At 39.2% G+C, this 27,578-nt stretch overlaps 2 pseudogenes across 1 annotated transcript; both read left to right on the top strand.

The window, feature by feature from the left end:
- The first annotated feature begins 4,655 nt into the window (after window positions 1-4,655).
- LOC143593483 (respiratory burst oxidase homolog protein A pseudogene) lies at window positions 4,656-5,336 on the top strand (annotated as a pseudogene).
- Window positions 5,337-5,658: 322 nt separating this feature from the next.
- On the top strand, window positions 5,659-26,004 carry LOC143593480 (respiratory burst oxidase homolog protein A-like; annotated as a pseudogene). Its single transcript, XR_013146109.1, has 13 exons — window positions 5,659-5,816; window positions 6,547-6,595; window positions 7,453-7,566; window positions 20,519-20,933; window positions 22,196-22,582; window positions 22,697-22,792; window positions 23,465-23,580; window positions 23,649-23,816; window positions 24,396-24,555; window positions 24,644-24,847; window positions 24,953-25,081; window positions 25,408-25,486; window positions 25,571-26,004. The product of XR_013146109.1 is annotated as a respiratory burst oxidase homolog protein A-like (transcript).
- The last annotated feature ends 1,574 nt before the right edge of the window (window positions 26,005-27,578 follow it).

Genomic DNA, 27,578 nt, shown 5'->3' with positions numbered 1-27,578 from the left:
TTTGGTATTTCAGTAATTAAATAGAATATCAAAGAAACTAAATAAATATACTAGAGTTATTACAATCGTTTTATCTTAATCACTATCACAACCAAAATCCTATTAAGGTAATAATAATTATTTTGAATATTTACAACAAAAGGTAAAGATAAAAAAATATTTTTTTTTTCATAATTACTCATCATTAGCGCAGTCACACCTCACTGGAGGGTTTTACCCCGAGCTACACTTCACTGGAGGGGCATTGAGGGCGTGGAGGGGCTTGCCGGGCTTGTCTTTTCTGGCGTGGAGTGGTTCCAACGCCCCAGGGTAAAGCACCATACAAGTACACATATTCTTACAGAGTTACACTGATATGTCGCTAAAAGTCGGTTTTCTAACGAGGACCAAAATTCACATTTATGTGTGTAATACCTTTTCCACAAATCACCTAACAAGTCATCAACAAAATAATATACATAAAATTAATTTGATAATTTTTAATTGTAATATTATTTTTCAAGTGGGGGATACAGGCTTTCCTTAATTTCATTACCATTAGCAGCCAGTAGTTAGGATTAAGAAATTTGGTAGACATTTTTTTCAAATATGTTTCTTTTTTTCTTTTCTTGTAACATAAGTTATTTGATTAGGTTATAGATTAGATTCCCTAAACTTTTTCTCAGTCAAAGAAAAAAAAATCCTCATATATATCAATGTTGGCTTATGTATTTTATACGTTTGTAACAAAGAATAATGTTGTTGAAACTTGAAATGATTGTCATATATACAATGTTGATGTTTTTAGCTGATTATATTTTTGTAAAACCAAAGTCACATTTACATAATTTGTTACAAGTTAGGAGGTGCATGCGCTTGTTTGAAACTATTAAAAGGAATCTTGGGTGTTAAAAGAGAAATACTTGTTTTTGAGAAGTAATTATGATTGTTGGTAGCAATTATGATTAAGTATGTTGTTAGTACTAACAACGTCACAAACATTTATGATTTCGGTAGTAGCTTGGGTGATTAAAAATAACTTATAAGACTATTAGCGGCGACGACTCTTAGCAATAACTTTACAACATCCGCAACTTTGGTGATTAGTTGTTGAGTTAATTACAACTGACAGACGAATCATCAATACTAGCTTAGTTAGTACCAAAAGATTACTGTTGATAGAGTTACTATTGTGGTAACGTTTTTAGTCTCCAATTTACATACTTATTCACAAAGAGTTATATCGTTTTTATTGAAGCTGTGCTTTTCCCCAACTATAAAACGTAAGTCTTTGGTTAATTTCTTGTACATCAGTGCAGGTTTCTCAAAACAGAAAATTGCATAGTTTCTCTTCAAATTATCTGATTGAGATTTCGAGAGTATCATCTGAATACTTTAATTTAGATTCTTTTCAAACTACAAAACATACATAAACATTCAAAAATAGTTTATAGAAAGTAGCGGATTGAATTTATATTATCATAAAGGTAGAATGTCAATTAATATCATCACTTTAAGAAATATTATTCTAATGACATCAAATAAATAGGATAGTAACATAAACTTTTCATCAAACACTAACATGACATGGTGAATGGAATGCATGTTCATCATAATGTAAGAGAAAGTCTTAATCGAATTAGGTATTACTTAAAACTTAGTGAAGGTGTCAAATTACATAAAGACATAACGTGTGTAAAGTATTATTGTTATTTTTAAGATAACATATATGGTTGGTGCCTCTAATTACACTCACTTGTCATACCATTGTTCATAATTTTGGCTATTGTCACCCAACTCCCATGTGTAGCACATCCCATCTTATAAGTCTCATAATTGAGTTTTTATTAACTTAATCATCATGTGTTTAATTTCTACTTGTAAAATGGTAAAACCTAGCACTATATGATGCAAAATATGCACTTCACTGAATTTGTTTGGATTTGTTAGTGATCACCTATTAACTGTTTCAAATGTGAGTTTTTCGTTGCTAAAAGTTTATTTTATAGTAGTGAGTATAACCGACTACTAGGACTTAGCTCGGTCCATGATGACCAAATCACGAGTTCTTGCCCATGTTAGCATATCACCATTGTTGAGCTTGAGGAATGATTGAGGTTTTGGAATGATTAGATGAGTGAATTAACGGTCGAACGAGGAAGAAGAATCAATATAAAAAAGAAATTTTAAGAGTTAAAAATTGAGTAATTTTATTGGCATCGCTTGAGAAACTTGATATCTTACTGTTGTGTAAAGCTACCACTCACTTTTTACCACAATCATAAATTCACCTTTTACATATGAAGCACTTCTCTACACATACTAAGGTGTTGTTTGTTTTTTAAGAGATAAAATGTATGCAGATTGCGAACCATATCTGCAAGCATCTGTAGAAGAAGATGTGGTCTGCGCGGCGCATACAAAAGAGACTGCAGAGACCTTTTTTAGAAAAAGAAACAACATCGTCAAATATAAAAACTTAAACCAAACGAATAATCCAACTACAAACCATTAACACAAAATAAACAACTTTATAAAACCAAAACTAAAAATTACATAATAACGGTTTGATCACGACGACACAATAATCTCCAAAGTAAACAACCAAATCACAAGCTAATAATTTCCCTAATCATATTTAAACAATATATATAAGGCTGAGGGGTGTGGGGGGGCGCGAGAGGGGGCGCGAGTGGGGGCTCCAGCCAATAATATTGTGACGTGTGGCAGAGAGAGAAACTTGATAAGATGGGTGTTGGTTGTGGTGCTCGCGCCCCGGGCCCTGGTGTGGAGGGGCGCGAGAGGGGGCGCGAGCGGTTTTTTTTTTTTTTTTATAAATGTATTAAAAAAACGTATTATTAAAAAAACTCATAAATTATTTAAAAAAACACACATTAATTAAAAAAACACATTAATATCTAAAAAAAAATTAAAGTACTAAAAAAAACATTATTCTTATTCTTCGGCTTGGTCTTCTTCGAAACCTCTTCCGGATACGTTCCTTTTGTTTTTCCATCAGCATTTGGTCGACCGGATTTAGGTTACTGAAGTCTCTTGTAAGGAAGTCCAAATCTCTCATTCTTTTTTTTTCCTTTTTGTCATTAGAGACCACCTCCATGGTTTTGTTGAATTTATTGAGGGATTCAACAAGATCGGCGATGTTTACGGCTTCCCCCTCAGCCGGTTTTTTCCCCCTGGCGTCCCTTCCCAATGGCCGCCTCCTCGGCGGTGAAGACGTTTCCTCCCCCGCAACGTTTAGGTCGAATCCAACCCGGCAATCCGACCCGGCGGAAGTGCTATACGCTCCAGACGAACTAGTTTTAGTCCGTTTCGGCCCTACTTCCGCATCAAGGTCCGGCGCCACCAGCTCAACCCACTTAGAACACCTTCTCAACCTCTCCCACACCTTTACATCGTCCCACGTCTTCACCGTCCCATACCTCCGCAGGCACTCCTGCTTCCACTCTTCGACAGTGAAATTATAAACCGCCAAATCGTCACTGCCACTTGGTCTCATACGACCGGCGTTCCTGTTGAACAGATTAGTAAACAAGCCGACAAATTTTCTGATTTCGGTCCACCGACCCGAAATCATATCGGCGTTCCGCTCTGTACTCCCAACGAGCGAATAGAACGTCTCCCTAACCTTTGTCCAAAAGACCTTGCTCTTTTGGTAGTCGGCTGCAAAATGCATAAATAAATTTGTAAGTCATTTAACTTTTTTATTTAACTTTTTAATTAAAAATCATTTTTAAAAACGTTAAAACAATTACCGCAACGCCGATCCTCAGAAATGACTATCCAAGCCCGACACAGGGCTTCCTTCTCATCCGATGACCACGGAGTGGTTTTCCGTTTCGTCCTTCCAGTCGAAGCCGAACCCGACCCGTCCGTTGCAACTTGTTTTTTCCGGTGGACGCGTCTTCTTTGTCCCGCAGCTTCACCTTCTGGTTCTTGTATCTCCGGAACAACAAAGTTAGGAGACGGTTGTATGTTGGATGGTTGAAAGCCGGATGATTGTTGCGACCCCGAATAAAACATCGGTTGGTCCGGGTGCCGACCATAAATCGTCGTAACTGTAATCTGAATCTAGGTTTGGGTACCAATTTCCAGCCATGTTTTTAAAAAAAGGTTTGGAAGATGGGGTGATTTTGGGTTTTTTTTTGAGGTTGTGGTAAGTATTTTATGTGATTTTGGGGTGTGGTATGTGATATTGGGTTGATATTGGTTTATATAGAGAAAATTTTTTTTTTTTTAATAAACATAAAGAGCCCAACGGCTCTATTTACGCATTCCCAGGCTCCCTCAAGCCCAACCTCTCCCGCGAGACCCCTTGCGCCCGCCTGGATTTCCGCGCTCACGCCCCTTTCGCGCCCCTCTCGCGCCTCGGTGTTGTGGTGCTCGCGCCCCGAAGCGCGAGCGAATGGGCTCACGCGCTCCACACCACTCAGCCTAATATATCTTCCTTCACTTCTCAAACTAAATCTCACTCATTTCCTAAGTCTCTTTCCAATATTATTATTATTATTATTATTATTATTATTCTCTCTCTCTTTTTAACACCCAACCCATATATACTTTCATCTAATAATATTCATTTTCACATTCATATTCATACTCATATTCTTCGTCATTCTCCAACATTCGTCACATCCGAGTTTGCTACTACATATTATTAAAGGATTAATACTGTGCGAGGCGCCCGTCACGAACGCCGATGGGTGTCCGATACCGTCCCGGACAACATGCCAAGCGAAAGCTCTTCGCCCGCGTACACGGACACGTCATCGATGAATCCAGCCGATCAAGAGTTCGTAGAAGTCACTCTCGACCTTCAAGATGACGACACTATTATTCTCCGCAGTGTCGAGCCAGCGAGCGCGACAGTTATCCACGTGGACAATGAAAACGCATAAACTGGGACAGTCCCGGTTTCTGTCCCAGTTTCTGCGTTTTCGTCACGCTCTTCAACAATGCGAAGGAGCTCGTCGAACCGGTCCAGCCGGTTTCGACAGTTCTCGCAGGAGTTGAAGGCGGAGGCCGTGGCCAAAGTGCGCCAGTTCTCCACGGAACTGAAACGCTTTCCGTGGAGTTACGGCCACGCGGCACGTGCCTCATCGTCAGGATTGGACTCTGCGATGGCGGCACGTGCCATAAGGAGGCAGCGTTCGCAACTTGATCGAACGCGTTCGGTTGCTCATCGAGCGCTTAAAGGACTCAGGTTCATTAGTAAAAACAAAATCAACGGGGCGGATGGATGGAATGAAGTTGAGAATAACTTCAAAATCCTTCAAAAGGATGGGTATCTATATCGTGCCGATTTCGCACAATGCATAGGTTTTTATTTCTCGCTATAGCTACACCGTCCTCATCTGATTTCAGCCGTTTTGACCAAAAAAGTCAAACTTTGAGAACTATTACCCTATTGGTTAGAACGGCCGTTTTCTCAAACTTTGAAAATTTTGGTTAAATCGGCCGTTTACAAAACATTCAGACTGCCGTTTTGACCAAAAAAGTCAAACTTTGAGAACTATTGCATTACTGATCAGAACGGCCGTTTTGTCAAACTTTGAAAACTTTGGTCAAAACGGCCGAATGACCAAGTTTCAGGTCGTTCTGGCCATAGACGGCCAAACTTTGAATTTTTTTAGTAACTGATCGTTGTTTACGTTTTTATGAATGAAGGATTCGAAGGAATTTGCGCTTGAGGTATTTGACGCAATAAGCCGAAGACGAAGATTTAATGTTGACAAGATTAGTAGAGAAGAATTATACGAATATTGGTCGCAGATAACCGATCAAAGCTTCGATTCTCGCCTCCAGATCTTCTTTGACATGTAAGATTTACAATTACTGGTCTCAAGTTCAAACCTGACAAAGAAATATATATTTATTGGTTTAATGTAAGACTGAGGGGTGTGGGGGGGCGCGAGTGGGGGCGCCAGCCAATAATATTGTGACGTGTGCCAGAGAGAGAAACTTGATAAGATGGGTATTGGTTGTGGTGCTCGCGCCCCGGGACATGGTGTGGAGGGGCGCGAGAGGGGGCGCGAGCGGTTTTTTTTTTATTTTTTTATAAATGTATTAAAAAAACGTATTATTAAAAAAACTCATAAATTATTTAAAAAAACACACATTAATTAAAAGAACACATTAATATCTAAAAAAAAATTAAAGTACTAAAAAAAACATGGTGTTGGTTTGGGTTTGATATAGGTTTAATAGAGAGAAAATTGTATGTTTTATATTGTTGTTGGTTTGTATTTGATATAGATATATATAGAGAAAAAAAAAATTTTTTTTTATTAAATAAAGAGCCAACGGCTCATTTTTAAGACCCCAACGTCTCTTTCACAATTCCCCAAGTCCCTTTACGCCCAACAGCTCCCGCGAGACCCCTTGCGCCTGCCTCTTTTTCCGCGCTCGCGCCCCTCTCGCGCCTCTCTCGTGCCTCGGTGGTGTGGTCCTCGCGCCCCGGGGCGCGACCGGCTGGCCTCTTGCGCCCTTTCTAGCGCTCCACACCCCTCAGCCTAAAGTAGTAGTAACATGTCTTGTTACATTTTTTAGGGTAGACAAGAATGAAGATGGAAGAATCACTGAAGAAGAAGTTAAGGAGGTAAACATTGTTCATACATATTATTATTATTATTAATTATTAATTATTATTATTATTAGTATTATTTGATTTTCAGTTAATTTAATACAAATTATTCATCAATGAAATATTCAAACCTGTTTTTAGATAGCCACTTTAGGCGTGGCGAGTGGTTGAAGAGTTGATTTGGTGATCATTTCTGTTATACAAAATCTTTCAATTTTTAAATATTTTTATTAAAACTATATTTATATAATTTGAAGCTTATATAACACTTTTACTAGATATCTTTTAAGCTTTTCTGTGATATTATCAAAAGTTTTATTAATATAAAGTATGTTAAAAGTTTGTCTAAATATGATATTTTTAAGTAATATTTTATTCGCATGCAATAGTGAACTCAATAACTTTTTGAATTAGGGTTATTCATCGTATATGATATATGAAAAACGAGTATCGGATATTAGAGAATACTGTAAAAAAACTACCCGGGTCTCTGAAATTAGCATATTCAAACATGTGCAATGACAAATTTTCAATGCCTTTTACATTACAACTGTTTAAAATCCTTCAATTTCCATTAGTAAGAAAATGTGTTACCATGTCTTTGTCATGAATTATTGCTAAAATTTTGGAAAAAAATTACCCATAAGTATAATACCTAAAGATATTTTGGATTGTAAAGGTTCAAATACTTCCAAGTATAATTTTAAACAATTTTACAAAAATAATAATATATAACATGACACATAAAATATGTATAAAAAGTTGTACTTTGAAAGTGTGTACTAGTGCACTAAACAAATATAAGGGGGTTTGGTAAAGACTTTTTCATGCATAGTACATGAATAAATATTAATTTTGGAAACTGTTAACAGATAATAATGCTAAGTGCGTCAGCAAACAAGTTATCAAGGTTACAAGAACAAGCAGAAGAGTATGCAGCTTTAATAATGGAAGAGTTGGATCCTGAAAGACTTGGGTACATTGAGGTAAGTGTGGGCCCCACCCTTGTGTTTTTGTATGGTTTACACTTTTTTACACATTACAAATTTAGTTGTCAAAGTAAATAAATGTCCATCTAGAAATTTTTTACTCGAAACAGAATTGACCTTTTTACTTGATAATCATCATTTAACGAAATTTTTAATCAACAAGATTTTATCACGTTTAAAATAAAGCCTGGCAGAAGACCAGAAAATCTCATCGGAAGACGAGACGGATAATTCTGTCAGGATACTTTAAAATCCTAGTTGGTTCGACGGCTTTTTTCCCAAAAGTCCGGGTGTTGGATATTGACATGTGGCGTGACTTGGTTGACTGAAAATCTTGTGTGGTGATGATTATTAAGTAGTTGGCACTTTGCCGACTGGTTTCGAAGTAAAAATTTTTATGAAAACCCCGTTCGTATGGACAAAATGTTTATTTTGATTGGTCAGATTAACAATTTGGTCATTCTTTATATTTACGTACTATGTTAAAAAAATAATATAATAAATGTAAAAATAAGAAACAATCTATGTACGACTCTTTCTTTTTAAATACTTAAGTGTCATTTTAGTACACACTACATACAAAGTATAAAAGTTTACGCTAATAAATGATAGATGTATTTATTATTTTTTAAATGTTTTTAGCTATAATAATAAATAGCCATCATGAAATCATCTATTTTGACACATCTTTCTGTCTGTTTTGTTATTGCATGAGGCTATTTTATACAATTAGTTAGTAATTAGGTAAGTTAATTGTTATATATAATTATATGTTAAAGTCAACCACTCAATTGTTATAAACCTTTGGACAGCCATAGAAATCAAGAGATTGAGATTTGTCTTGTGTTTTCATTTATTCATGTTCTAAATTCTTGAATATTTACATAAATTGAATTTTTTAATTTTTAACTTTTAAAATATTAGACAAGAGATTTGACTTGGCCTAAAATATAAAAGAGGTGAGGTGTCATCATCATAAAATAAAAAAAAGAAAAAATTGCCATGTGACATTTATAATAAATTAATAATAATAAAGTAGAAATATTTATTGTAGTAGGATGAACATGATAGAAATTTCAAATTAGAATTCATGAAAACCAGGGATTATTGCTGAAAAATGATATGATATAATATATTTATTTTACTTAATTAAATCAAGTGGTGTGTGTTAGTTTTCAAAGTAGTGGTTAGACCAAAAAGCCTTGGCTAAGATCAGATTAATTACATTGTTGTTCAACTGTCCCATGAAGAATTAAGAATGAATATATATATATATATACATAACAACATTGGAATACACATTCTTTTTTGGTTGTTCAACTGCTGTCTATTGGAAGAAAAATATACAAAACATATTCTTTAAAACCAATGTATCCATATATCAACTTTACACGTATGCACTAAGTAAATTTTTAGTTAAGCGAATTTTTGTTAGATCACCTATTTAAATTACAAATTTTTAACTTATATAGAAGGGACTATTTCACCTATAATTAGTAACCACGTTCTTTACACGTTTTTGTTAAAGTCGGTCAACACTTTTTTTCTAATAATAAGAACCACTCAAGTTACATTACTATTACTTTCACAGTATTTTATAATTTTTTTTATTATACCAATTGAATAAAGTAATGAAATTTGAGAATTACATAATATTTTTCTGTGATAAGATATGAATTAAATTACGTGTAACTTATTAACTTATAATTTGTTTATTATATGGGTTGAATAAATGAAATATTAAATATATAGTAATGTAAATTAAGAATTGTATAATGATATTTTGAGTTAATTAACATATAATTGAAACTACATGTAACTTATTAACTTATAATCTAAATATTTGAAGTCAAATATCTAATATAAGCTACCATATATAAATTTTATTATAATTTATATGTATTGTTTTCTATTACTAAAATTAAGAAGGAATGAAATAAGATAAGCGGAAAAAATAATTTTGAATTCATAGAATTATGACACGTGACACAACTAGTTACATATTTACTAGGTATACATTTTGATAGTATAGTATTTTAAATTCTAAATAATAGATATAAACACAAACTAAATGAGCGGTAATCATGAAATCAATCCTTTTGACATCATAAGATATTACATTTATGAAGAAGTTGTTTTTATTCTTCTACTATGACATATTTATTTAACAATGTGTGCTAATAATAATATCTTTGTTTTCCACTTTGGTTCCATACCTTATCTTAGCAAGCATCTTGAAGAAACACTAGATGACCCGGGGCAGACTATAGATAATCTGGGGGTTAAGTAATGTTTCCCACGAGGATGAGGTCTGGCAGAGAAGGTTGTTCTTCAGGGGACCTGCAAAACAGACACCGTAAGCTCGTCACTGAGAAGGGGGGGGGGGGGTTCCTCCTTGTGACCACCCTCCGGCGTGAGAATCAGACTAGATTGCTCTGAATATAAGTGTATATTAAGAGATTGCTAGATAAGATTGAGATATCAGATGATGTCCTTACCATTCCAAGGTGTTGGAGTATTTATAGCCGAAGGTAGGTTTCCTAGAAGGTACAGCCGGCTGAATAGTATTCCTGTTCTACCAACAGTGGACTACGCACAGGCCATGCTGGTTGGTGGATAGGCTACGGCCAACAGTAACAAGGTCGGCTGTACACTGTTCCTTTACTGCCGGCTATGCACTGTTCCACCAACTGTAGGCTGCGCACGTCCTATTGTAAGGGTTGGTGAGTAGGCAGCGGCTAATAGTGACAAACAGTATTAGAGGGTGCTCCTCCTCGTACTGTTGTCGGTGAGCTGTCACCCTGTGATTGGTTCACGGGCTGTTCTGGTCAAATCGTCCGTTCTGCCCATACCTTAGTAGGTATAGTACGAAAGACCTTCCAGAAGCATACGGACTGGCTCATTTAGGCGGGAGTATTCCCGCCTTGCTCATTCCTTCATGTGACTACTGAAGTAGCTAATGCCTTGTGCGTGTAGCCTTGCTGTTAGTGCGGGTAGCCTTCCCTGATGGCTTGTATCCGCAGCTGCGGGAACAGGCGGGGAACTTCACCATTGGGAGGCTTTCCCTGCGGGTACAGCTGGCGTACTATGCGTAAGGTTCTTTGAGCATGGTGGGTCCTGCTGGAGCAGTTGGTCATTGCGCAGACGTCCCTGTTCAAGGTGAGTCTTGCGGGTCCAACTGGGCTCTGCTGGGACCTACCTCTTCAAGTCCCCCCAGTCCAATGTTCTTCTCATGAATTATTAATAAGTGAGGTGAACTTTTGGACTTAGCAAGGGGTTTTGAAAAGGGTTTAGTTTTTAGGTTTTCCGTGGTGATTCTTCCCGCGGTTTTCCTGATGTCACGCAAAAATTCCCGACTTTTCTGCTTGATCTTTGGGTGTGAAGCGGGTAGGTTTGTAACCTCCTCGCACGTCAGGAGCGTTGAGTCCCACTTGTGTGGATTCTCCATGGGGTTTTGGGAGTTTTCAACATATTGATCAATTATGCTAAAACCGCCAATCCCATCATGGAGTTTCAAACAATATAGTTCTCGACGTTCCCGTCATGCGGGGATGTTATTCCCGTTTCCGCAAGCATGGCCCAGAAGATCCTTCTTGGTTTGAATTCCCTGCAGAGTGCTAAGTATGTGAAGGGTTTTGCCTTGACACTGTACCCGCACTCGTCTTACGGTTACTTTACTTCCAAGGTATTCCTGGCGTCAATTCCCTGCGGGTGCTAAGTATGTGAAGGGTTTTGCCTTGACACTGTACCCGCACCCGTCTTATGGTTACTTGGTTGCCAAGGTAAGGGGTATTTTCCCGCTTACTTTTGAATCTTTTTGAAATTTCTTTTTTGAAATTCGAAGAGTTGGTGAAAGGATAAGAACAGTCCAAACCTCTGAAACGTCGTGCGATGGTTTCTTCTGACTGTGTCAGGACGTGCAGGAAGTTATGGTAACGTGACAGTACCTGGTCATTCCAGTCGCTTTTTCAGGCGCGTGGGCCCGTTTTTTCGGGCGCGTGGCCGCGAAATTAATGGTATGCGTCCTTTCAACAGCTGTTGCCAGCTTGCTTTTTGCCACGTGTCATAGTTTCATTGCACCTTCGATTTCTCTCTCCTCCGCATTAAATTCATCGCATTAATTGCGATTAGTATATAAAGGGGGAGAGGGTTCTTTGTAATTCACACTTTCACTCTTCTCTTCATCTTTAGAACGATTTCCGGCGAATACTCATCTTTCAGTCGAGCATTCTCTTGAAATCGTTTTCTTCTTTCTTTTGCAAGATGTCTCGTGATCTCGAATCTACAGCCGATGACAAGAGTACTGCTGGCGAGTGCCAGTGTGCTCTGCCTGTCGATCTGTACCAGTACGTCGTCAGGAAGTTCATGCTCGAGTCTCTCGAGCCTGAGTTTCCTGAACCCCATCAGACTGTGTACGATGCCCCCAGAGGCAAGATCGGGGTATATGCTGCATTCTTTGTTTATGGGAATCTTAGGTTCCCGTTGACAAAGTTTGTTTACCGTGTCCTGTAGAGGCACGGTGTGCACCTGACCGAGGTGCACCCGATGACGATTGCCAAGATTCGGCGCTTCGAGTGGGTGTGCCGGATTCTGGGCATTGAGCCCTATGTTGACCGCCTGATGACCTTCTACACTTGGAGGTGCATCCAGGGGTGGTATACTCTGATAACCCGGATTAAGGGTTTGAAGATTTGCGCAACCGAGCGCAGTCTTCGCTCGTGGAAGAGGGAATTCTTCTACATATCCGCTCGCGCCATCCCCCTTGCCATGAAGTTCAAAAATGGGCAAGCACTTCCTAGCCTTCACGCCTCCAACTACGAGGAGGCGGAATGGTTTTCGAAGATTTCCCGGGTCCAATCTCCGGTTTACCGGTTTGCGGAGTCCGGGATGGTGATGCTGGGGATGAGCCGGGTGTGGAAGCAGGCGGATGCGTAAAAAATCCCAATCGTCCTTGAATACGGTTCGAACTCTGTTCCTTACGGTATGCTTTGTTTCCTTTTGTTGATTTTGAATTTCTTCTAACTTTTTTCCTGTTTATTTCAGAGGGGAACGACTTGCAGTCGCTCCTGAACCCGCGGGAGGCTGACGGTCCCGCTCGGATGGGTACTCGCGCTCTAGACGAGAACGAGTTGCCCATCCTAGAACAAACGGCGGATCGGTTCGTGGAGGTCTACCCGCTAGGCCACGAGATCCTGAGCGCCAGGCGGCCAGGTAAGGCGCTATTCAACCCTCGACCCCTCAATGTTGAAACCTCTGCTGGAATTCCTCTAATCGTATGTTCTGATGAGGAATCCGCAGATGGTCCTCCGTTGGTGCGGAAGAAGAAGGCTGCCGGCGGGAAGGGGAAGGAGAAGGTGGCCTCCACTGCCGATCCGGCGCCTCGGTCTGATTCGGAGACCGAGAGCGAAGAGGTGGCGGGGAATCCCGGTGGTGATAAGACCACCGCTCCGAAGGCTGCGACTGTCACCTCCGGAGAGCCCAAGAAGACGACGGTGATCGGCGCAAAGAGGCCGGCTCCATCGGGTTCGTCCCCGCCTCTCCGTACCTTTAGGCTCAAGAAAACCCGTAAGTACAAACTTCCTTTCTTTAACTTCATAGCTTAATATCATTAACACTTATCTTCTTTACGCAGGCGTGGGTGTTGACGCATTCCAGGGTGGAGCGCAGAGGAGTACCTCTCCGCCAATGACGGTAGGCTTGGTCACACTACCTGAGGCGACGACCCAGGCGCCTGCGCCTGCTTCCGCTGGTTCAGTTGCTTACTCCTTTGAGCCGACTGTTCCAGCTGTGATGACGTCACCGCCGGCTGTGAGTGCTATTTTTACAGCATCTTTCACAGAGCCGGCGGTTACTATTGCTGCGGATTCCGCAGCGGCGACCGCGGCGGCCGCTACCATGCCTCCTCCGTCATCGGCAACGACGGCCGATCCTTCAGGTATGCATGGGGCGTATCGCCAAACTCTGCCACCTTCCCATCTGCCTGACCTCTTGGATGGATTTCCCTTGGGTTCAGGTGATGGGTTCGGCGGCTATCGGCCTGTTATCGACCCTACAGGTGCGTAGGGTTCTTTTGGCCTATTTTATATTTTTCAACCATCTTTTCCTAACTGCTTTTTGTTTTTTGCAGTGTCGGATTCCAATGAAGTGTATGTTCCACGATGGAACATTCGCCGAGGAACAACCCTTCGCACACCTGTGGAGTGCGTGGAGTGGGCTCGTCACGCTGCTCCCAGTGGTGCGTTGGGGGAAGCCATGGCTAGCTACCAGGAGGGTAGGCTAAGCAATGAGCTTCGGGTTCTCCTGGCCCGGATGCAGCCGCGCGTCGAGCTGCTTTGTCGTGAAAACGACAAGTTAAAAGCAGCTCGCCTTCAGGAAGTAGCTCAGGCGCGGGCTGTCCGGGAGGAGAATAGGAGGCTTTCCGCCGCGGCGGCGGAGAAGGAGAAGGCGTTCAAGGCCCTTGAAGTCGAGGTTCAGGCCCGTCTCGAGGCTCGCTCCAAGGCTGCCCAAGCTGTTAATGAACAGCTTCGGCTGGCTAAGGAGACTGCTAGGAACGCGACTGAAAGGGCCACCAAGGCTGAAGCTGTTGCTGAGCCTCTACGCCTGGAGAATGAAGAGCTTAAAGCCAAATTAGAGGCTCTCCAGCAGGCTCATGATGCCTTGGCGATGGAGGACGCTAAGAAGCTTCAAGAAATCCTGGACCAGAGGGGGGTGCTTGACCATACCGAGCGTAAGCTAAAGGGCGTCGAAGAGGCTGCGGCTAAAGATGTGTTGCTTGCCAACCTCAACAAGAGTGAAGCCGAACGCGCCCGTAACGAAGCTCAAGCTGCCCTCCAAGAAGCTCTGGTTGCCAAGGAATGGCTTCTTCGAGAAGCGTTGTCTCAGGTATGTTTAGCTTCATGTCTTCACGCTTTTTTTTGTATATAGAAAAGGTTCTGATACTTGTATTTTTTCTTTGTAGGTTGTGCATCGGGTCTTCTCAGAGACGTCTTATGACGATGCTATGAGCGCAGCCCTCAACGCTTCTCATAGGGATGGGGAAAAGGCCGGCTTCCTGCTTGGTCTAGGGTTCGTTGAGAAAGGCATCCCGCCTTCCAACTTCCCTTTGTATGATGTGGATACTGAAGCTATTTACGACCAAGCAGTGAACCAGTATGCCGCCTTCCCGCATCCGGTGGTGGAGAAGGTGAACGAAGTCGCTGCTGCTGATGATGGGCTAGCTATTCTTAAAGCCTTCCTTGAACCACCACGCTCTACTGATGGAGCGGGTCCAAGTGGAAGTGGTCCTGAAGCTTGATTCTGAAGATCCCTTTCCACCATTAGCGTAGATTTTTGCTTTTATATAGCTATCTTTGTAATATTTGAATTTGATGAAATAAAGATTGTGTTAGTTCTTTGCCTTGTTTATTTTACGCATGTTTTGATCTAACTTAGCAATTTCTTATTTTACGCATGTTTTGATCTAACTTAGCAATTTCTTTAGTACTTAGATAAGTTAACTTTTTAACGTGGTAAATTATAAGTTTGTTTCGCTTCCTCTTTCATGATTGTGCGGGTATGACCGTCACTTACACTTAGTAGGATGGCTTAACTTTACTTATATCTGACCTGCGTGGAAGTTTTCCTCATCTTTTCCTTTGAAATTTTCTAAGTGTTCAGAATAAGTTAACCTTTGAACGTGGTAGATGATAGGTTGAAGTTTTGCTTCCTTGTTCGTGATTGTGCGGGTAAGACCGTCACTTGCACTTACAAGGATGGCTAAACTTTACTTACATCTGACCTGCGTGTAGGTTTTCCTTAAAACTTGAGATTTTTAGCGTTGTGTTTATGCGGGTTTTGCCGCCTTCCACACGTAACGACTTACTTCTTCCCCCATTTATGCGGTGAATACCGGCACATCAGTGTGGGAAGTTCATAAGTATAAAGGTAAGGCTATCAACACATTGTGAAAGGAGAATCATTTCCATTAGAAGTGGCTCTAGGCCTTTTCTTTACAAGTTTGGAATTGATCTACATATAACATTTGCGTAATTGAGCTCCATTCCATGTTCTTGGGATGGGAGTGCCATCGAGCCTTTCGAGCCGGTATGCGCCCTTTCCCAGGACTTCTTTGATAATGTACGGCCCTTCCTAGACCGGGGCCAGCTTTCCTGGGCGTTCTTGGTTCGAAGCCTCGTTGTTACGCAGTATGTAGTCTCCTACATTGAAGTTGCAGAGTTTTACCCGCGTGTTGTAGTACTTTTGCATTTGTCGCTTGTAGTTCTCTTCACGCACTGCGGCTAAGTCTCTGCGTTCCTCGGTTAGCATAAGGTCCAACCGTCTTTCCGCATCATTGTCTTCTGGCTGAATCAAGACCCTTGGGGAGGGTAAACCAATTTCGACCGGGACCATGGCTTCAGCGCCATAAGTGAGGCTGAACGGGGTTTCTCCCGTACTGGCCTTTTTCAGCGTTCTGTTTGCCCAAAGGACGTGCGGAAGCTCGTCCACCCAGCCGGATCTGTGTTCCAAGAGTCTTTTCTTTATGCCTTCGACGATGCTCTTATTTTCTCTTTCCACCTCACCATTACCTTGCGGGTGTGCCACTGAGGTAAAGGTGTGGGTGATTTGAAGTTCTTTCAGCCACTGTTGTAGCTTCTTGTCAGCAAAGTTGGTGTCGTTATCGCTCACCAAATTCTGTGGAAGTCCAAAACGACAAATAATAAATTCCCAAATAAACTTTTTGATATGTTTCGCGGTTGTTTGGGCTAAGGGTTTTGCTTCTATCCACTTGGTGAAGTAGTCGATGGCTACCACTTAGAACTGAACATTTCCTGCTGCTGTAGGAAATGGGCCTGTCACATCGATGGCCCACTTCTGAAATGGCCATGAAGAGGTGACTGGAACAAGTTCATTCTTCGGGCGGTGCGTGTTGGGTGCGTAAAGCTGGCAAGACCTTCATTTTCTGATGTATGCCAGCGCATCCGTATGCATCCCCGGCCAAAAGTATCCCGCGTTGTTTAGCTTAGCTACAACAGCGTGGGGACCTGCGTGTACTCCACAGATGCCTTCGTGTACTTCCCTTAGGAGGTAGTCAGCATCTTGGTTGTCCACGCATCTTAAGAGTGGGCCAAGAAAGTTACGTCTGTAAAGGATGTCATCGATGAGTTGATAATTCAGTGCTTTACAGCGTAGTTTTCTTGCCTGTGTTTTTGACTCTGGTAGTGTACCTGCCGCAAGGTATTTTATTATTGGTGTCATCCACGTTTCCGTGCGGTTTGGATGACACAAATTTCCTTGTGCGGGACCGAAGGTGTCTCGAGGAGTTCAATGCGGATATCCTTTCCTAAGTGGGTGAAGGCTAATGATGCAAGCTTGCTTAACGCATCCGCAGATTTGTTTTCACTTCGCTTGACGTGTATGACTTTGCAGTCGTTGAAATCGCGCATAAGGGATTTTGCTTGTGCGAGGTACAGGGCCATTGTGTCGTTCACGGCCGTGTACGTCCCGTTGATTTGATTGGCTACTAACATGGAATCCACGTGGGCTTCCAAGTTTTTCACTCCCATCTTACGCGCGATTCTCAGCCCCGCCAAGAATGCCTCATACTCGGCTTCGTTATTCGTACTTGGAAAGTCCAGTCGAATAGCGTAAGTGTATTCTTGGCCTGCTGGGTTGGTTAGTTTTAGCCCTGCGCCTGAACCCTCGTTACTGGCTGCTCTATCAGTGTAGAGTCGCCAGACATCATTGATGTCTTGTGCTGGAGAGGGTTGAACCTCTTCCTGGCACTCTTTTTCCCGCGATGCAGGTACTTCTGCAATAAAGTCGGCCAGAACCTGGCCTTTTATGGCTGGTCTTGGCTTATACTTTATCGCGTATTCCCCCAACTCAATTGCCCATTTGGCTAGGCGTCCCGATAACTCGGGTTTGCCTAGAACGTTTGCAAGTTTGAAGTTGGAGAGAATGGTGATTGGGTGACCCTGGAAATATCGTCTTAACCTGCGTGAAGCGTGTATAAGTGCTAAGACTAATTTTTCGAGGGTAGAGTACCGGGCTTCTACGTCTGTTAGGATACGGCTGACATAATAGATTGGCATCTGGATGCCTTTTCGCTCTACTAGCAGGACTGCCTCGGTTGCTCTATCTGCTGCGGAAAGGTATAGGATTAACTCCTCTCCCGCTTTTGGTGCTGTGAGCGTTGGGAGTTCGATCAAGCGTGACCGAATCTCCCTAAAAGCTGCTTCCGCTTCTGGTGTCCAGCGGAAGTGCGTTTTCTTTAAACAGTTTCTCAACGTTGACACGAAGGGAAACGACTTATCTGCGCGGTTTGCCAAAAAGCGATTAAGTGCCACTGGTCGTCCATTCAGTGTCTGAGCCTGTTTGATGGTAGTAGGTGATTCCATTTTGATAATGGCTTCGACCTTTTCAGGGTTCGCTCTGAAGCCATCTTTAGTGACGATGACCCCCAAGAACTTCCCTTCTTCCATTCCAAAGGCACACTTGCTCGGGTTGAGCTTCATGTTTATCTTCCTGAGCGTGTTGAAAGTCTCTTCGATGTCTTTCAACATCGCTTCTGGGTCAGGGCTTTTGATGACCAAGTCATCCATGTAGACTTCCAAGTTCCTCCCAATTTGGGCATGAAACTGGTTGTCCATCAGGCGTTGGTATGTGGACCCGGCATTCTTAAGTCCGAATGGCATCATTTGGTAATAAAATGTGCCATCGGGCGTCCGAAAAGCGGTTTTGTCCTGATCATCAACGGCCATGTGTATTTGATGGTACCCCTTATACGCGTCCAGGAAGCATTTAAGGCGGAACGGTGCCAACGAATCCACCTTAAGATCAATTTCGGGTAACGGATAACAATCTTTGGGGCATGCTTTGTTCAAGTCCTTGAAATCTATGCACATGCGCCATTGTTTGTTATTCTTCGGTACCATAACGGGATTTGCAACCCAAGTTTGATATCTACTAACGCATACGATGCCTGCGTCAAGGAGTTCCTTGACTTGGGTTCTACACGCGTTAGTTTGTTCTGGCCCCATTACTCTGCGCTTTTGTACGATCGGCGTAACAGCCGGATCGCATTTGAGCTTATGCTCTGCCTTACTTCGGGGTACACCAGTCATGTCAGCTGGTGTCCACGCGAAGATGTCAGCGTTTTTTTGTAATAAGCGCTTGAGTAAGGTGCGTGTTGGATCAACAATTGTCGGGCCAATGGTGACGGCCTGGTCAGGGTACTTGCCGTTGAAGGCCCATTTTTCTAGTTCGGTGATGGTTGGTTTAGCCATCTTTGGTTTGGGTTTAGATGAGACAGATGCGATGCATACCTGGGGAATGCCGGTGATCATCGCTACACCCTCAGCTGTTGGCCATCCCATCATGCCGTGGACTGAGGATACCACGGCGTTGAATCTTGCCATCCCGTCTCTCCCGAAGAGAATGTCGTATGTGCGGTGTGGCTTCCTCATCACGACAAAGTCCACATCTTCTGTGCGGGAGTGTTTCCCATCCGTAAGAGTGACGGGGAAAGATAGGATACCCAGGGGGTGTTTTTGCTGCCATCAAACCCTTCCATCGAGGCGCAGATCGTTTCCAGGCGTTCCTTGTCTTCTTCATCTAGCTTGTCGAAGAACTGCCTGTACATCACCGTTGACGAGGCGCCGTTGTCAGCAAGAGTGCGAGAAGTGATGTAGTGCCCCAGCTGGCTTTTGATGACGATAGGGCCTTCTTTGCTGGGTCTTCCTGGCACTCGCGGGAAGCGCACCTCAGCTTCCTTCCACGCACATGGTTCTGTCGTTCGCCTTTTTCTACCTCTGATCTTACCATGAACCATGTTGATGCTGATGTCAAGGAAGCGCACCTCAGCTTCCTTCCACGCACATTGTTTTTATTCTTTGACATATTTATTTAACAATGTGTGCTAATAATAATATCTTTGTTTTCCACTTTGGTTCCATACCTTATCTTAGCAAGCATCTTGACACATGGTTGCTGTGATTCACATTATTTGTTCCCATCATTGGATTTGTTGTATAGTCCCCTCAATTACGCGTATTCTCCACTATCCATCCCATGTGTATAAAGTAGTCAACCATATATTCTTGTCATCAATAATATCATAAAAACACACAAAAATGAAAACATAAAAATAATAATAATAATAATAATAATAATAATCAAAATTTTATTCTCACTTTATATTTGCACATATAGAGGGTTCATAGTTATATATTAGGGTGTTAATTGCAACGGGTTAACAGGTGACGGGCTAGCAGACTGAAAATGCAACGTGCATTTGGCCCATGTTCTTATTTGTGTTAGATATTTTAATCGTAACCCGCACACATAATTCTGGGTCGACCCAAACTCACCCCGTTTAACCCATAATTTTTAAAAAAATTAAAGGGTGTTTTTACATTTTAACAATAAAATGGATATAATTTAGATAAAATTACAAATTTTGTTCTTTAAACATAGCTGATTTATGGCCATATCTTTAAAAAGTTTACTTTCAAGCGCTGTTATTTAATAGACAAATTACCTCGCTTTTTGTCTTTTTGACTAATTGTCATCCAAATCCTCCGTTAAATCCTGAAATGTGCCATGCATATGAGGGCAAAAATGTAATATGAATATATATATATTTTTTAAATATTAAAATCTTGAAAATGGATCGGAAAGTGTAAGTGTATCTTCAGAAAATCAAAAAACAAAGAAAACAAAAATAAAATTCTATTTATTATAAAATTTTAAATACTTAAACGGTCTAATGGGTCAACCCAAACCGACCTGTTTTAAAACGGGCCACCCTGAACCCGACCCATTTTCTAAACGGTCATGTTAGTCAACCCAAAAACTGTTTTAGTTTTCGTGTTGGGTTTGGGCCATGTCAACAATACCATCACACTGATAATCTCATTCAAATTATTATGTAACTAATATTGAACATGAAGTATTTGTTATGATCATACAGTTATGGCAGCTAGAAACACTTTTATTACAAAAGGACACATACCTCAACTACAGTCAAGCATTAAGCTACACAAGCCAAGCCTTGAGCCAGAACCTACACGGGTTGAGAAACCGCAGCCCGATTAAGCGAATGGGGTCGAAATTCATATATTATTTACAAGAAAACTGGAAAAGACTTTGGATTATTAGCCTATGGATTTTGATAATGATAGGTTTGTTCCTATGGAAATACTAAACAAAGGGCTGCATTTGAAGTTATGGGATATTGTGTTCTTACGGCTAAAGGCGCAGCCGAAACGCTTAAGCTTAATATGGCTATCGTGTTATTACCCGTGTGCAGGAATACTATAACTTGGTTGAGGTCCACCAGGTTGTCTTATGTCGTGCCGTTCGATGACAATATTAACTTTCACAAGGTTCGGTTAGTTTTCATATTCAAATTTGGTTTGGGTTGAACATGCCATTTTTTGAACGGTTTATGACACGACATGAACTGGACACAAAATTTTGCGAGTTTGGGTTTTGCATAAATGGGTTCGTGTCAGATTTGGGTCAACCCGGCGAGCACGTTTAGCTAAACAGGCAGTGTTAAATGTTGATATCAACCTAGCGGCTTGACCTGTTTAACACATTTATTTCATATTTAGCTTTATATTTTATGTCATGATTTAAATTGGTAGTGTTTTATACCAAAGTTTAAACTTAAAACAGAAATTAATATAAGATTTTATAATTAAATTTTCAACTATTTTATATACATTTATATTTATGGTTTAAAATTGTAATTTTAAAGTAATAATATGTGAAAATTTTTTAGGGTTAAGCAGGTCATGTTCTTGTCAACCCATATATATTCATGTCGTGTTCAGAACATATGTCTAACACGACTTTCGGGTTCGTGCCAAATTTTCGGGCCCATTTTGGGTTGGACCCAAGAACTTGACCCGTTTAGCTCCCCTGGGTGAATTGGGTCGAGTTAGGTTGGCCTGCAAACACCTTTTGCTCCTTTTGTTAATTTTAAAAAATAATAAATAATTGATGATTCAAGCATAATCACAAAAACAATATGATTATTAGATATAAAAGGTATTATGCAATGAAAACATAATATAGACAACAGTGAACTGTGGTTTTCGTCCCTGTGGTTTGTCCAAATCTACGGTTTTAGGCCAATAGTTTCAAATTTGCGATTTTCGTCCCAGTGATTTCAATTCACTTGCAATTAAACCCGACTTCACTAACCCCGTTAAGTCTGGTCGTTAAACCCATCAGTGTGCCCCTCACGTGAGGGGCAGTTTTGTCCTTTTTCTCCCCAAACCTAATTCGCAAGCCCTCCTCACGTGAGGGGCTGGGTTGTATTTGGGGAAAAAAGGACAAAATTGCCCCTCACGTGAGGGACACACTAATGAGATTAACGACCAGACTTAACAACGTTAGTGGGGTTGGGTTTAATTGCAAGTGAAATGAAACCACAGGGACGAAAAACGCAAATTTGAAACTATTGGACTAAAACCGCATATTTGGACAAACCACAGGGACGAAAACTGCAGTTTACTCTATAGACAACTTATAGCATATTAGCATGTTTGGCACATTTGAGCCATGCAACTTTTATTTAAAAATATTGTTTTAGCTTCACTAATAATATTAACTTTGTACATGTTACTTACATTTGCAGACCATAGCTGCAGCCATAGTAATCGGTGTAATACTCCACGCGGGTAACCATTTAGCATGCGACTTCCCACGCCTTATAAACGAAGACGAAAAGCAATACAATCTTGACATGAGTAAATTCTTTGGTTCAAACCAACCAGACTACATAACTTTGGTTAAAGGTGTGGAAGGTGTGACAGGAATAATAATGGTAATTTGCATGATAATAGCGTTCACACTCGCAACCAGATGGTTCAGGCGCAGCCTAGTGAAGCTACCAAAGCCACTCGATAGACTCACGGGCTTCAACGCGTTTTGGTATTCGCATCACTTGTTTGTTATCGTTTATGTTTTGCTGCTAGTACACAGGTGGTTCCTGTATTTTGTGAAGAAATGGTACAAAAAGACGGTATAATACTATAATGACTAACTTTTTTTTATTAATTTAACAACAAAATGTAGTATATAAATATAACTATATATATGTATGTATAATAACTGTGACATAATATTGTTGTTGCAGACTTGGATGTATCTTGCAGTTCCGGTTTTGCTTTATGCAGGGGAACGGACACTCAGGTTTTTTCGGTCGGGTTCTTATACTGTCCGGATTCTAAAGGTTAGCAAAACCATATGTGTAGATATGGCTAGATGGGCAGGTCAAGCAATGGGTTGTCTTTACTGTAGGGGTGCTAAACGGGTCATTTTCGAAGGTCCAACAGGACACGACCCGAACCCAAAAATCTTGTTAGACAAGTGAACCCGAACATGACACACATATTTGTGGGTTGACCTTAATACGGCCCGTTTGACCCGGAAGTTTTTTAATGATTTTTACATGTTAAGGTTTTAAATATACAAATTTATATAAAAAAAATACATTTTTAGTTATATAAATAGATTTAACAGGTCAACCCGTGAACCCGTTGGATTGACCCGAACACGACCCATTTAGCTAAACGGGCTCATGGGTTCAACCCAAAATTAACCCACACGGACCTGTTTATACCAAACCTGACCCGTGAGTTTCGTATCTGGTTCGTGTCATGTCAGAAAATCACACCCCTAATCTTTAGTGGTCCACTTGCCCCGGTTAGGATTTTTTTAGAACAACAAATGCTTTTTTTTTTCTTCCATTTTTTTTATTTTTATATATTTGCAAAATACTTTATGAGTTAACAATGCTTATAACAACAATTGACAAGTTGAGTAAAACAACATGTATGCACTATTTTTTTCATTTTGCTTGTAAAATGTTTATGATGTTTTTGTTATTGTAACAATATTATAGGCAGCGATTTATCCCGGTAAAGTTCTCACGTTACAAATGTTGAAGCCTCCACAGTTTCGGTACAAGAGTGGACAATACATGTTTGTGCAATGCCCAATTGTATCACCGTTCGAATGGTAATTAATAATTATTAATATCTTAAAAAGTTATATTAACATAACATTTATGGTCTACTTTCTTTTAGGCATCCATTTTCGATAACATCTGCTCCAGACGACGATTATCTAGCAATTCACGTACGTGAACTCGGTGACTGGACACAAGAACTACAACGAGTATTCTCCGAAGTTTGTGAACAACCCGTGGCTGGTAAAAGCGGGCTGCTTCGAGCTGATGAAACTACAAAAGCAATGTATATAACTATACATTTTACCTACCTTTTTATACCTTATACATAGGGGTGGCAAATATGACCCATTTGGTTGAATGAGTTGTATTAAAATGTATATAATAGGTTAGAATTGGTCAAACTAAAAAAAATTTGATTGAAACGGGTTGACATTTCTCGAGTTTTTTTTTTTTTGGAACGAGAAAACGGAGGAAACGTTTTAGTACTTTTACTTTTTTAGTTATTTATTTATATTTCAAGTTATGATTTTCTAATTATTTTTTTTGAATTTTTTAATGAGGGGTTTTTGAAATGGGTCAAAATGGGTTGAGATTAAAAAAACCCCTCATTAAAAAATTAAAAAAAATAATAATACAAAATTTATAACTTGAAATATAAATCAAAAACTAAAAAAGTAAAAATAATAAAAAGTTTTCTCCGTTTTGACCTGTTTCAATCATATTCTTTTTTTAGTTTGACCAATTCTGACCAATTATATACATTTTAATACAACTCATTCAACCCATAGGTCACAATTGCCACCCCTACTTATACATAATTAATATGCTAACAATATTAATAATAGTATTAAACTGATTTTAGCCTGCCAAGACTGTTGATAGACGGGCCATACGGTGCACCAGCACAAGACTACAGAAAATACGACGTTCTCTTACTCGTTGGGCTCGGTATTGGAGCGACACCTTTTATTAGTATTCTTAAAGATTTGCTAAACAACATTGTTAAAATGGAAGAACTTGAAGTAAGCAACATTTTATATAACTATGCATCTTTTAGTAACGTGTCACGTCGACTGTCAAGTAGCTAATAATACATTCACTTGGTTATAGTTTCTGGATTCGACGTCTGGTCATAGTAGGCGATCGGATCAGAGTTCGGGGAGTGGTGACTCATCATCATATCATGGGAAAGTGTCTCCTAAGAAGAAGACTTTAAGGACTACAAATGCATACTTTTATTGGGTCACTAGAGAACAAGGTTCATTTGATTGGTTCAAAGGAGTCATGAATGAAGTTGCTGAACTTGATCAAAGGGTATATATATATATATATATATATTAACTACTAATTTTTTTTAAGTCAACTTATTTTGTTTAAGATGTTTCAAAAATTTATGAATATTTGTGGTTATGTGTATAGGGTGTGATAGAGATGCATAATTATCTAACAAGTGTCTATGAAGAAGGCGACACTCGGTCCGCTCTAATCACGATGGTTCAAGCTCTCAATCATGCTAAAAACGGGGTCGACATTGTGTCCGGAACAAGGGTAAGATTTCAGGGACGAACTGATATAACTCACCAAAACGAAAACACACACAAAACATATATTGAATAACTCTCTATATGCATTACATTATTACATACGGAAATCTAACTCGAAAATCCCTAGTACACATAATTCGTGTCTCTTGATAAACCATAACTCGGTTTCATCCCATATGTTTTATAATGTGTAACCATAACTTGAATCATATAGACTAATATTGGTCATCAAGATTACCGACTGGTGACTTGGAATCTGAGATTACCAACAAGATAGGCATCACTCTATAAGAATCTTATATAACCGTTGATATAAACTTTCATTAACAGGTTCGAACGCATTTAGCGAGGCCAAATTGGAAGAAAGTGCTTTCCAAAACTTGTACAAAACATGCTGGTGCTAGGATAGGTGAGTATACATTAGGTTTTATGTTTATACATAACTTTGTATACATAGATAAGTGTAATTAATATTTGTTGTGTTATGTGACAGGTGTGTTTTACTGTGGTGCACCGGTGTTAGCAAAGGAACTGAGTAACTTATGTCATGAGTTTAACCAGAAAGGTTCAACCAAATTTGAGTTTCACAAAGAACACTTTTAAGGTAGTAATAATAATATTATTATTAGTAATATTACTAATATTATTATTATTATAATCACACAAATGTAAATGTATAGTTATAGTAACAAAGGAGGATATGTTATTTTTGTTACATGCTAGCAACCTTTGTTAACAAGTTGAAGTTAAGAATATTATTGACTTATGTCGGTACACGTGGCGGGAAGCTAGAGGTGACAGCTGGCATGATGGTAGTGGTGGGGTCCACATGATCCACGTGGACCACTAGCTAAGGTTGACATTTGGAGTTGGAGTTGGTGGAGAGACATGAATCATGAACATATTCTAGAAGTGATTAAAGGTGGTGGGGCCCATCTTGAATTGTTTTATCTTTTTGTTTTTTATACAGATACATTTTTATACTTTGATTATATTATTATTAATTTATTATTATACCGGTAGTCATATCAAAATACCTTTCAGTTAAGTCGTGTACATCATCTAAAACATTGATATTATTAACTAGGTTAGACCCCGTGTGACACACAGGTTGGTAATAAATATAATAAACAAAATAAAAAACTCATATATATAGAAAATAAGATAAAAAAAATTGGTTCATATTATATAAACAATGATACTACTTTAAGTAGACATATAAATTACAATTCTCTAAAAATTTTCTTGATTTTGGTTTACGGTCATCGCAGCAATGTATCGGGAAATTTTAATGTATATAGATTATATTTCAATAAAACTAATAAATTTATCAAAAAAATTTATGACTACTTTAAAAAAGTTTATTTATCTTCTTTTAAGTAACGCGGTATTGCAAACTTATAAATAATTAAAATGTTTTCGTGAAAAAATTTGACCGATATTCAAAATTTGAACTCGGAACTAAATCTTTGATTTGTTCACCCTACATATGTAACTAACAAACAATTTTCTATTATAAAAATAACTAAAAAAACAATTCTATAATTATTCTTCTGATGTGAATTTGATTTACAATATGTTGCTGGTAATTTATTGCTAACACTTGTGGTTAAAGAAAATGCAGATCCATAATGGTCATCTGTAAATACTTTAATAACATAAGAAATTATACTGTCTACATATGAAATATTTGGTAGTGATGAAGTGTTAATATGAGAATGTTTTACAAAAAAAATTATAAACATGTTGGCATATTAAAAGTTAAAAACAAAAAAGAAAAAAAAACATTTTACTTATAAAGACAATGTATGTACATTACATATAAACCAACTACGTGAATCGATCAGATTACATGATTCGGATTAAATGAATCACATTAAGAATATTGATCGATTGAATTGCGAGTCGATTGAATATGTGTATGTGAATCGATTGACTCTTATTGAAGTTATGAGTTTGATTGAATTTATGAAGGTGAAACAATTGAATATGTAATAGGTAGACGATGATTGCTAGGATTAGAACGTGTGAATTGGGATGATAAAAATTCTTAATATGATAGGCATTTCAAGTTTGATTTTAAAATTGAATTAAAATAACTAAAAAATAATTAGAAAATGTAATGTGACACTTTAGAGAAATTTGGTGAAAAATAAAATGAAAATTTGATAGAAAATCCACATGTTTATTATATAGAGAGATGTTTGGCTGTAAGAAATATATATTTTGTAGAAAAATAAAAAACCAACATTCTTTATTAATACATTAGTATAACTTATATGAAAATAATAAACATAATCGTGACGTAACGTTCAAGTATTAGAACTATAGTGCATACTTTTTTCATTTTTTGTAATATTGTTTGGTTAGTTTTAAGCTAGTTTAATTATTTTGATTTTAAAATTTAATTAAAATAATAAAAAAAAAGAAAATGCCATATGGCACTTTAAAGAAATTTGATGAAAAACAAAATGAGATTTTGATGAAAAATCCACCTATTT

The sequence above is a fragment of the Bidens hawaiensis genome, unplaced genomic scaffold, assembly GCF_021521415.1.
Source record: "Bidens hawaiensis isolate Kalapana, Puna unplaced genomic scaffold, B.hawaiensis_p1.1 tig00042255_1, whole genome shotgun sequence".
Lineage (NCBI taxonomy): Eukaryota > Viridiplantae > Streptophyta > Magnoliopsida > Asterales > Asteraceae > Bidens > Bidens hawaiensis.
Note: the sequence above shows the minus strand (reverse complement) of the source record. Positions and strands in the feature narration are given on the sequence as shown.